General features: G+C 41.9%; 1 protein-coding gene across 2 annotated transcripts in view; it reads left to right on the top strand.

The window, feature by feature from the left end:
- Positions 1–10,573, top strand: part of LOC111657673 (plexin-B2-like) — a 173,682-nt gene that overhangs the window by 47,008 nt on the left and 116,101 nt on the right. Inside the window, exon 2 of one of the 2 annotated variants that reach the window (XM_023409950.2) lies at positions 5,164–5,221. The exons of the other annotated variant lie outside the window; for it this stretch is intronic. The gene's annotated coding sequence lies outside the window, so the exon portion shown is untranslated. The remainder of the gene's footprint in view (positions 1–5,163; positions 5,222–10,573) is intronic. 2 annotated transcript variants of the gene reach the window in all.

A 10,573-nucleotide genomic window follows, 5' to 3' on the forward strand; every position in this document is an offset into this window, starting at 1 on the left:
GGGGGGGGCATCATTCGGAGGCTGCACGTCAAGAGCGATTGCATCAAAGCGATGTGACTGGACTGTCCGATTGCGACAGCTCCTTCAAATACGTCCGAAAAATGCGACCTTCTTTTCCTATGCAACACCTACCCCAAGATTCATGTAGTGCCGGTAATGACCTTTGACCAACAAATTATAACCCGTTCATCCTTGAGTCCAAATGAACGTTTGTACCAGATGTAATGAAATGTCCCAGAGGCGTTCTTGACATATTTCGTCCGTGAGAATTGGAGAGATGTGAGGTCACAGTGACCTTGACCTTTGACTGTTGAGCACCAAATTCTAATCAGTTCATCCTTGAGTCCTAGTGAATGTTAATGCAGAGTTTTAAGAAATTCCCTGAAGGAGTTCCTGAGATATCGCGACCATAAGAATGGGATTGACGGTCGGAGCGTCGGCGGCGCGGCGTGGAGAAGGCGAAAACTGTGGCCCGGCATGTGAAGGCAACTTATCGTGCATCAGTGAGAGGGATGAGATCAAGATGTTGCATTGGAATAAATTGTAAAAGTGGTTATTGCTCAGTTACAGTGAAAATGGAGACCGTTTAACATCATCACCGACACTGGTTTTATTTTTTTGGGGGAAAAATTGGTCGATAGTTAACGGGTCCACCCAGCTCGGCAGCGACTCAGGTAACTTTTTGATCTACGTTCAAACATTAGTTAAGTATACAGTGCGGTTTCACCACGTTTCATCATTAATTGCACATTGTGATGCTGTACTTACCTCGACCTGGCAGCTGCTCGCCCTCCTCCCCGCTGTTCAATGAGGCAGCGGCTCCGTGCGAGTCATTAAAGGGAGAGAAAGCTCAGCTGCACAGCCGTCAGCTCACTGTACCGCCCTGCTCTCATGGCTGGCATTTCTCAGATAAGAACCAGCCAGCAAAACTGATTTACAAGGCTCCTCTCCTCCCTCTGTATGAGTCTGTGTGTGCGAGTGTGTGTGTGTGTGTGTGTGTGTGTGTGTGTGTGTGTGTGTGTGTGTGCGTGCGTGCGTGCGTGCGTGCGTGCGTGTGACAGTGTGTTTTCGTTGATTTAAAAGACTCAAAGTGTAATAAACCATCATGAAATACTCCAGCAGCAAAAACACATCAAGCTGCAAATCACATCACAGCATTCAACACTCGTTCTCCATCTGTCATACAGCAGAGGTGTTTGTGTGTGTGTGTGTTTTTGTGTGTGTGTGTGTGTGTTTACAGTATATGCAGGTTTCAGTTTGCACGGTGAAAAATATCTCTTTCTTCCACCCTTTTTTTTTTTTTTTTCCCCCCATGGTGTGTATTATGTTTCTTCTCTGGTGTTCCTGCAGCTTATAGGTTGTATATGTTTACTTCACTCCCATTTCTCTTAACGCTCTCACACTTCCCCTTCTCCCTCCCTCTCTCGGCAGCAGTCATTTGATACAGGCGTCAATATTACAGGGGTGGGGAATTCCAAGAATGCAGGAGTTAACTCCTTGTTTTATTGGATTTTGAGCCACCAGGGCTTTTCTGAATACCATCGGTTCCAGAGCATCCTCACTGAGCAACTCGACACCGAGAAGGTGGAAAGTGTTTATTTCACTCATCCCTCCGGGTTGAAGGTTTTTCACTCTGACCACACCCTGCACAGTGATGTCACAGTGCACTGGCCACACCCTGAGTACACTTGTTAGTCTCAACCACTTCCTGAAGGAAATCTGTTTCTTTCGCTGCTAAATGCTCCACTGTTATCACCCTGCTCTAACTAAGAGAGCAGTGAGATTGAACCAAAACAGTGAATTGTGCTAAATTTAGTAGCCTACAGCTGTTATTTCAAAGCATCATATGCATATTTAAAGGTCCCATCCAGTCTAAAGGTCTCTGTCCATGTGCTGTTTGATTATAGATCAGGTCTAGGTTCTAGATTAATACTGTGAAAGTATCAAAGCCTCAGTCCACAGAGAAATGCACACAGCCTGTATTCAGAAACTGAGCCTTAAAACCAGCCTTCAGGACTTCTGTTACTTTGTGATGTCACAACAAAGCAGTCACCAAACCTGGACCCACCATCCAAACCTTGCAGGATTTGCTTTCTCTGACTGTTTACCTGAAATCTGCTATATTTTTATTAGACCACTCTTTTTCTTAAAACCACAAATATATATATATATCTCTTTAAATGAAGATTTAGTTGAATCTAACTAGTCCGTTATTTCTGTAAGTCGTCATACAACAGCTTCTACAGCCACATCTCGTTCCTGCACAGGGAAATTATTCATGCTTCACGATCCTGGCTGCTAAACTAATTATTAGGGCTGTCACTTTTCCAAAAAGTCAACTTCAAAATAGTTTAATTCAATGAACCTGTGGTTTGTTTGATGCAGCTCTGACCACACCCTGCAGTCGAGGGTAGGGTGTATTAAACACTGAGTACACATCTCTCTGACTAGGTGAGAACCTTTGAACAAAGATTTTGACTGTTGTTTACTGACTCTATAAGGAAGTATAAAGATGTCTTTCTAAAATCCAAGGCCTTTGTGTTGTTGTTGTTGTTGAAGACATTTTGTTTGTCGCTTGTGTGTTTTGCTCGTCAGAAACATTTTCACATTTGGATGCTGTAATTTTTCCTTAAATAGACCTCACATTTGTGGAGCTTTCAGCACATCACTCTGTCCCTCTATGTAAGTTTTCTTGTTGCTGTCTGTTGTTATTGTCTATTTAGGTTGGAAAAACATCATTAAATCATTAAATCTGTACTAAAAAAAAACATCCCAAGCTGTTGTTTGGGGTTACAAAGCTTTGGTGCAACTCTAAAAGGGTGTTGGAAAAGCGGCAGAGACAAAGTTAATGGTGCGTTACATAAAATAAAGACAGTAAATATCTCAAATATGTAATCATCCTGTCATCCTGTCCTCTGTTATAGACTATTTAATAAAGGAAAGAAATTACTGGCGCAGTTATTATCTCCATGTGTCTGAACGGTTCTATCATTCAATTCTAAATAGAAAACTCAAATCTCTCCCATATGGCTGTCTTGGACTCTTCAGGGAAATGTATGAAAATGTTTAAATAGCCGCGCTATAGAAAAACAAACACTTGTAGTTACTTTACAAATGACTAGATAGACTCAATGAGACGCAGAGACACGAACTGCCGCCGCTCCTGAATCCTGGGGAGTTCACTAAGTCCCAGGGATATTCTGTGCTGCGATACAGAAGCTTGTATTTACCACTGGGTAGATGCAGGAGTGATTGGCAGATGGATGGATGAATGCATAATATCCAGTTAATTAAAGAGCGAATATAGTGTAATCCTTCCAACCTTCTCTCTCTTTTTCTTTTTTTCTTTTGAGTAAGTAAGTAACCTCGAACTGAAAGAGGAATAAAATGTTCTCCGATGGAAACGTAGCTGGACGTCCAGTTGGGGTTGACAACCAGTGGGGTGGATGTCCAGGATAAACAACGGATCTGCCAAGGATTAATTCCCCCTTTTCACTTATTATTGACTCTGTTGTGTTGGATTGGAGCAGCAATTGATCGAAAAGTCACTCTACAGAAGGTGAATCAGCAACTGTCTTGATAATGGATTGATCATTAGATATTCTCTGCTTCCGCCTCATCAGACGTGAGGATTCGCTACTTTTCTCTCTTTATTTTATATCGTTGTAAACTCTATGTCGACTCACAACTAAAACTGTGTGCACCCGTAAAGACCACAGTTGTAGACAAACACAAAAAATAACAACACAATCAGTGAAAAATTGTAAACAGCTTAAACAAAACAATGTTTTACTCCAGGGTTTTAGTTTCCAGAATCAGCACTTTCAGCACCGACCACTAATGTGTTGAATCAATTAAACCTGACACGTATCCCATGAAGTGTATAATGATACTGACCTGGTCCTGATTCTAAACATTTTCTATCATCTCTGAAGAAAAAGGTACCAGCGCACTGATGGATGATTTTTTTGACATTCTGTAGACTTCACCTGATTTAACCCAGATGAGCCTGATGAAGATTTAATTATCCTTAATAAATTGTATTTTTGGGAGCATGTAGTCAGTGTGTGGGGAAACTATTTCTCTCCAATAAACATAACAGATTTAGAGTACTACGCAGCCTTGGCAGGAGTATCAATCAATTTCCCACCTTCAGGTGTTTCATATTCACTGCAGTAAAAGCGGGAAACCTCGGTGCCAGAGCCGGTCTTCATCTCGCCAAACTCTTCACCGTTAGCTGTTGCGTTTTGAAGCCGAGGCGCGTTTCCTCATTGTGTGAAGCTCGATGGCAACTGGTCCTGGATCAGGACGGCGTGCCGCGGAGCCGCGAAATCAGTTTAATCGGTGGTAACTGTGGAGCGTCGAGCGCTGCGAATATGAGGTTGATCCTCCCGACAGACTGTGCAGCGGAGTGTTCTGAGTCATGGGTGATTGGTGGTAGCGTAGGTGGTTGATTAGTTTGGTCCAGATTACATGGACCACTAAAAGTCTGATTAGACTGAGTCATAGAAAAAAGAGTCGGAGTGTTACCTCCATTAAGTGCAGTTAGCATCTGTGTGTGTGTGTGTGTGTGTGTGTGTGTGTGTGTGTGTGTGTGTGTGTGTGTGTGTGTGTGTGTCCTACTTTGTCGAGTACTCTCCCCCCACCGTCTCTTTGAACAGAGACGGTGTGTGGGAGTGTTCCCCTCTGAAGTTGACTTCCTCGCTCGTCCTCTCTCCTCAGTTTTGTAGCAGTTTCTCCGCATAATTAACCTTCTTTCAAATGGCAGTTCGTACCTCATGGCTTCAATTTAGTTAATTTGCATGTTTTAGCTCTAATTGACCGCTCGGGCCGACCAAGCTCTCACAAAAAAAAATTTAAAAAACCCCCACGGGAGGGTTCTCACAAATCTCACATTTCAGCTGAAAATTATTTACAGAGGATTTTCAGCGGGGAGTGATGTTCAATCAGCTGCTGCTCTCTTTGTCGGCTTTGAGTGAGTGTGTGTGTGTGTGTGTGTGTGTGTGTGTGTGTGTGTTCTGTGTCAGTGTTAATAAAGTTCTTCACATGGTGACGATACTGTCGAACTCCTGTTAAGAGGATTTCTGTATTTGATGGTAATGAAGCCCAAATTTAACCGAACTAGAAATGAACGAATGAACCTTTCTGTGTGTCTTTGTGTAGGAGAGGAGACTGAGGTGGTTCATGTCATCAGACTTCAACAGGCCTGAACGCTCAACAGGTAAGGACGGAGAGTTTTATCAAGCATCATCTCGTCGTCGTGACTTTTTTTTATTTTTTACATCTGAAATCATCACACGTTCAGTGTCACGTAGGACAAAGAAAAGCTGCAAACGGAGGATCTCTGACAACTGAGTTGCTTTTGAGACAAAATTCCCAAAGTAGTTGCTGACGAATCAGTCGACGAATCAACTAATAATTACCGCTCCCGCATGAGGCGGTGTAAGCCGTGACTGACGAATAAACAGAAGACTTTTGTGAATCCCCTGAATCTCCACCCGGCGCCACTTATCCAACAGCACAGTTCAGGAAGAGGTCAACACTCCTGCAACACTTGTAGTCTGAAGAAACAACTTTATTGTCAGATGGACGTGTTTCAGCTCGTGGCCTTCGTCAGAGTCATCTGCGCTTCATCTGTGACGGGCGAAGAGTCAAAACACAGAAGAAAAAGTTGTTCTTTATACAAGTGCTGCTGGAGTTTTGACCTCTTCAGACTTTTTCCTTTCTCCATGCAACAACGGGATTCCCCTTAAACCTAATGACTGGATTTAGCTAATATGCTACATGTCAGCGAATTTCAAAATTATAAAATCCAGAGTTTGTTTTTTGTTTTGTTTTTTACCTCTGAACTCTCAAACTTCCAGCTTCTGCACATGAGCAGGTCAAGTGGGTGACTGCTGACACTGATTAATGATTAATGGTGTGACAGACAAAGATGAGCCCACAGAAAGATTATGACTGAATAAATCGTGTAAAGTATCCTTCAGGTTTGTAGTTGAGTCAAGTTGTTTCCTCGTGGTCCAGCTGCGAACTTTCTGACCTTTCTTTGATTCACATAACATCAGCTTTTCTCCTTTAGTTTGACCCCACTGGAGGTGAGAATCAAAACCACGATGAAGTCGTCTTTCTATTTTCCATCCACCGCACAACTTTTCCTCGTTAGTTTTCTGTTGTGTAATGAACATCACGGCCTCGTGGGGCAGTTGGTGGTTGTTTTATTGAGAAATTCCTGCACTCAGACAAAGGACTCCTGCTTCTCTGTCTATAGGCGACGTCATATAAAATTCTCATAAAAGCCAGTTAATTACACTGGAGTTGCTGTGTCAACACATAGCAGCATCGCAGAGCTGCTCACCTAATTATTTGGCCGTTTAACACACACATTATGTCTCCGGTGTCCAGCCTCGCTGAGTGTGTGTGTGTGTGTGTGTGTGTGTGTGTGTGTGTGTGTGTGTGTGTGAAGACATGAGAGGCAGTGAGGGTGATGGAGAGCAACAGGAAGACATGATACAGGAAGTGGTTCAGCTGTAATAATAAAGTGTTTATGTAACTGTGCTGATGTTTATCTTCAGTCCGATCGCAGATTATTAATATTAAACAATTTATATTTAAACAAATTAATCATATCTGCTGCTTGACACGCAGCAGCGGCTCCTGTTGGGGCTTTATTTGGCACCAAACCGACGACGTTAAAGGTTTGAAACCTGCATTCTTTACATCCAGGTTTAATTGCTGGCCGTCTCGCTGGCAGACGGCTGCAGGTTTTGGCGCATTACCACAACCTGTAGATCAATGGGGCAGTGTGAAGGCACCGGCAGCACCGCCGTAAATTCTCACATTAAAGCCAGAATTCAAATAACGGCCCAATAAAGGCCCGACGCTAATGAAGGTGGGGTGAAAGAAAAACATTGAGAGAATTACCTGCAGCCAACAGCTCCCATGGTGGATTCAGTCTAATGTACATTTTCTACAGCACTAAATTATTCAACCGAAATAATGTCTTCATACTATCATTATTTCCAGCTGGTTCTCCTCTTCTGTATTCCTGATGGATAGTACGCCACCAGCAGCACGGCTCAACACTTCCTGATGTTTTTTCACTCTAAAAGCCTACGTATGGAGGGAAGGCTGCAGGACTTTTAATATGAAAATTCTAAAGGAAGAGTTTCATTAGTGATGTTAAATTGCATGAACTGTGGAGAACACCATGGAGTTAGTGTCAGCCGGGGAACAGGAGGAATTGTAAATAACAGTTGAACAAAACACTTTAAGTTTTCTATTAAAGTATTGTTTTATTTCTCCTCAGCTGAGGGATTTATATAAGAATGTTGGACAGAATCTCTTAAAATGTTTCCTGCGTTGAGGAAAAAAGTTGAGACACTTGCAGCAGCGACGGTTAAGATGGAGTCAGTACTTCCTTCCTTTGGTCGCTAATGTCTTTTGTGCAGCGATTTAACCGACTTCAAGTGATTCCTTAAGTATAAGACTTTAGATACTAGAACATTTTGAGGAAACCTTAAGGAGAAGACTTAAGGGTGCGTTTTATGCAAACTTTTTTATTTTAAGGAAACCTTGACTCAGACTTCAAGGAAAATCTTAACTTGAGGTGTTTTGTGCAACTGGCCGCTGGTTCACTCTGGCACTGATGCGATCCAAACACGAGATAAAAATACAGCTTCATAGCTGCTGGAGATCAAAACCTCCACAGGGAACCTTAAAGTGGTTGCTTGATGTGGTTGAAAGCTCAGGGAAAATCTATTAAATGGGCGTTGAGTTCAGATTATTTCGTCAGATTTTGGTTATATTTTTAATTTGAAGGGTTTTTTTTTTTTTTTTTAGCTCCTGCTGCTGCTGCTCACCTGCTCCCATGAGGGGTTGCTACAGCAGATCACGCTCAGCTATTTCGATGTGGCGCAGGGTTTATGTCGGATAACGAGACTGTGTTTAAGGGAGCCGGGGTTCGAACCGCCAACCTGCTCTACCGCCTGAGCCGTGGCCTCCTAGCTGCTGATCAGGAAGCCCACTTGTGTTATATCTCTATTCACTTCTACTTTACTTATATTTCTGAGACAAGTCTCAAACATGTAACCACACACACACACACACACACACACACACACATAAATATACTCCCACCTTCCTCTGGGAGGTGTACAGGAAAGCACGGGTTTGTTTTGCAAGAGGAAGTTCAGCACGTTTGCATCTTTATTTCTGTGTGGGTGTTTGTGTCTCGGAGGGGAGCTGCAGCTGTGTAAGGCTGGCTCAAAAATGTAAACTCCGCTCGCACATGTACAAGTCGCACACACACACACACACACACACACACACACACACACTACAGAAGACAGGGACTGTCTTTATTACTGTCGACAAATGTAACAGTTTCTGTCCTGCTCCAGAAAAGTCTCTCTCTTCAGGGCTCCACAGGGCGAGTGTGTCACTGTATTTGCGACTAAAAATAGATGTGAACCGTAAAATGTATTTAGGCGCTCGTCTGTGAATTAAATGTTTTACAAAATTCAGCTCAAGCAGCCTCTATTTTCTTTTTCTTTTTTTATTTATTTAATAAGAAGTTAACACTGTCACTGTCACTGAGCCACTGTTGTCTGAGCTGCTGACTCAGCTCAACGGAGGGCGGACGACTGGTCCTCCAGGTAGATTAAGACCTGCCCAGGTAAATAAAGTTTCAATATACAATCTCACATTAGAACCTTATTTCACTGTTTTAAAGCAGATTTTTTTTATCTGAGTGAGGACTAGAGGCTTCTCTGTGCTCGGGTCGACTGATGCATGCGAGGCGTTCATGGAATATTGGTCAATTGTAGCATCTACTGATATTTGAGGTGTTTAAGCGAAATCTGTAGATTGCAGCTCCTGATTATAACCTGCACCTACACTCTCCTCCTCTGCATGAGTCTGTGAATGCACATCAGTCACCCACCACCACTAGACAAACCTCGCCCTGAGGGAGACACTGTTCTTTGTCTCTAGACGGACTCGGTCGACTCTTTTTGGCGTTTAGAACCAAGAAAAACGACTTAATTATGGAGCTGTTCCTACTGTTGTAGCAGTTTAAAGTTTAAATAATTACATTATTATTAAATGAATGCCGTTTGAAGCAGAAATGATTAAAAACCTAATGTACTTTTTGTATTCAAATAAATGAAATAATGTTGCTTGTAAATGTCTCCTCATATTTCTTTATCAAGGAGACACATTATATGATACATTTTCATTGAGCCCCAAAAGTTCTCATTTCCATTTTTCCATACAACACAATAAAGTTTGCAAAAAGTGAAGGGAGCTGAATACTTTGAGTTCTCAGTGTGACCATGTAGAGTATTATGGATGGATTATTTGGTCCAGCAGACAGAGAGGATCTGCTTGAACTGAATTACTGCAGGCATCGCACAGACTGCGCAGAGAGGTGGTATAAAAATACAATGTTCCCAAAAAAAAAAAAAAGAAGCCCCTGAAGTGTATTTGAGGATCCCTGCGCTGCATGCACAAGCACATCCTTAGATACATCTGAAATATTGTATAACCTCCAATATTCCTTTTGTTCTGCTTCCATGTTTACACAGGTTTCATTTAATGAAAAAGCAATTCTCAATTTTCCTATGTGCTCCTAAAGGTGCCCTGCAGGAGAGATTCTGTGGCTGAGGGAGCGACTGTGAAAAGGAAGCAATGGTGTATAAAAGAGAGATTGAACGCCTACATTTCAGCCGGGTGAAAATGATGGATGTAAGAGATTATTGTCGGTTAGTCATTTGACTTTGACCATGAGTTTTCAGAGTCTGACACGCAGGCTTCCCCTGTAATGACGGTGGGCGCAAGAAAAAGCAAAACCTCCTGCGAAAATCACTGAACATCCCTTTGGTCTTTGACACCTTCACTTGTAGGAAAAAAAAACTGGACTCGCCAAGATCTGAAAACATGAAAGAGGGAAAAAAAAAAGACTCACTCTTAGAAACATCAGTTTACTCGGCGATACACAACCTGGGCTGATCAAACTTTTTTCTATCCTGTTTCCAGATCTCTGCATTTACTTTGAGCGATCGTCTTAACTGATGAGATGACGGCGAAAGTTTTAATAAACCAAAAATGATATTTAAAAATCTTTTTGAGATATCCAGTGTTGCACTGAACATTTTGCAGGGCGTTACCTCTTAAACCATCTTGTTTGTCACAATATTTCCAGTCACAGTATAGCTGCCATACCTGAGAATCTTTTGCAATTTAATGCATAGTTCATACTTGACAGGCCTGACTCCTCTTCATTGCACCTTAATATATTCCAGATATAGTTTGAATATTGTATCGTACTATATATATAATTCAATATTTCACTGAATATTGTATGAAGCAGCTGTATTTGAATTCAGAGGCAGTAATGTTGGAGGTGACGGATGGATGGAAACTTATGGGGAGAATAAATACATCAAGAATTAGACGCAACAAAAGAGGAAAATGAAAATACTGACAGATTAAGGGTCACTGATATTGGCGCTATATTGGAAAAAGAAAGGGGATATATATATATATATATATATATATATATATATATATATAC

This window comes from Seriola lalandi, unplaced genomic scaffold (assembly GCF_002814215.2).
Source record: "Seriola lalandi dorsalis isolate HSWRI2012SDOR001 ecotype SW California unplaced genomic scaffold, Sedor1 jcf7180002054409, whole genome shotgun sequence".
NCBI classification, from domain to species: domain Eukaryota; kingdom Metazoa; phylum Chordata; class Actinopteri; order Carangiformes; family Carangidae; genus Seriola; species Seriola lalandi.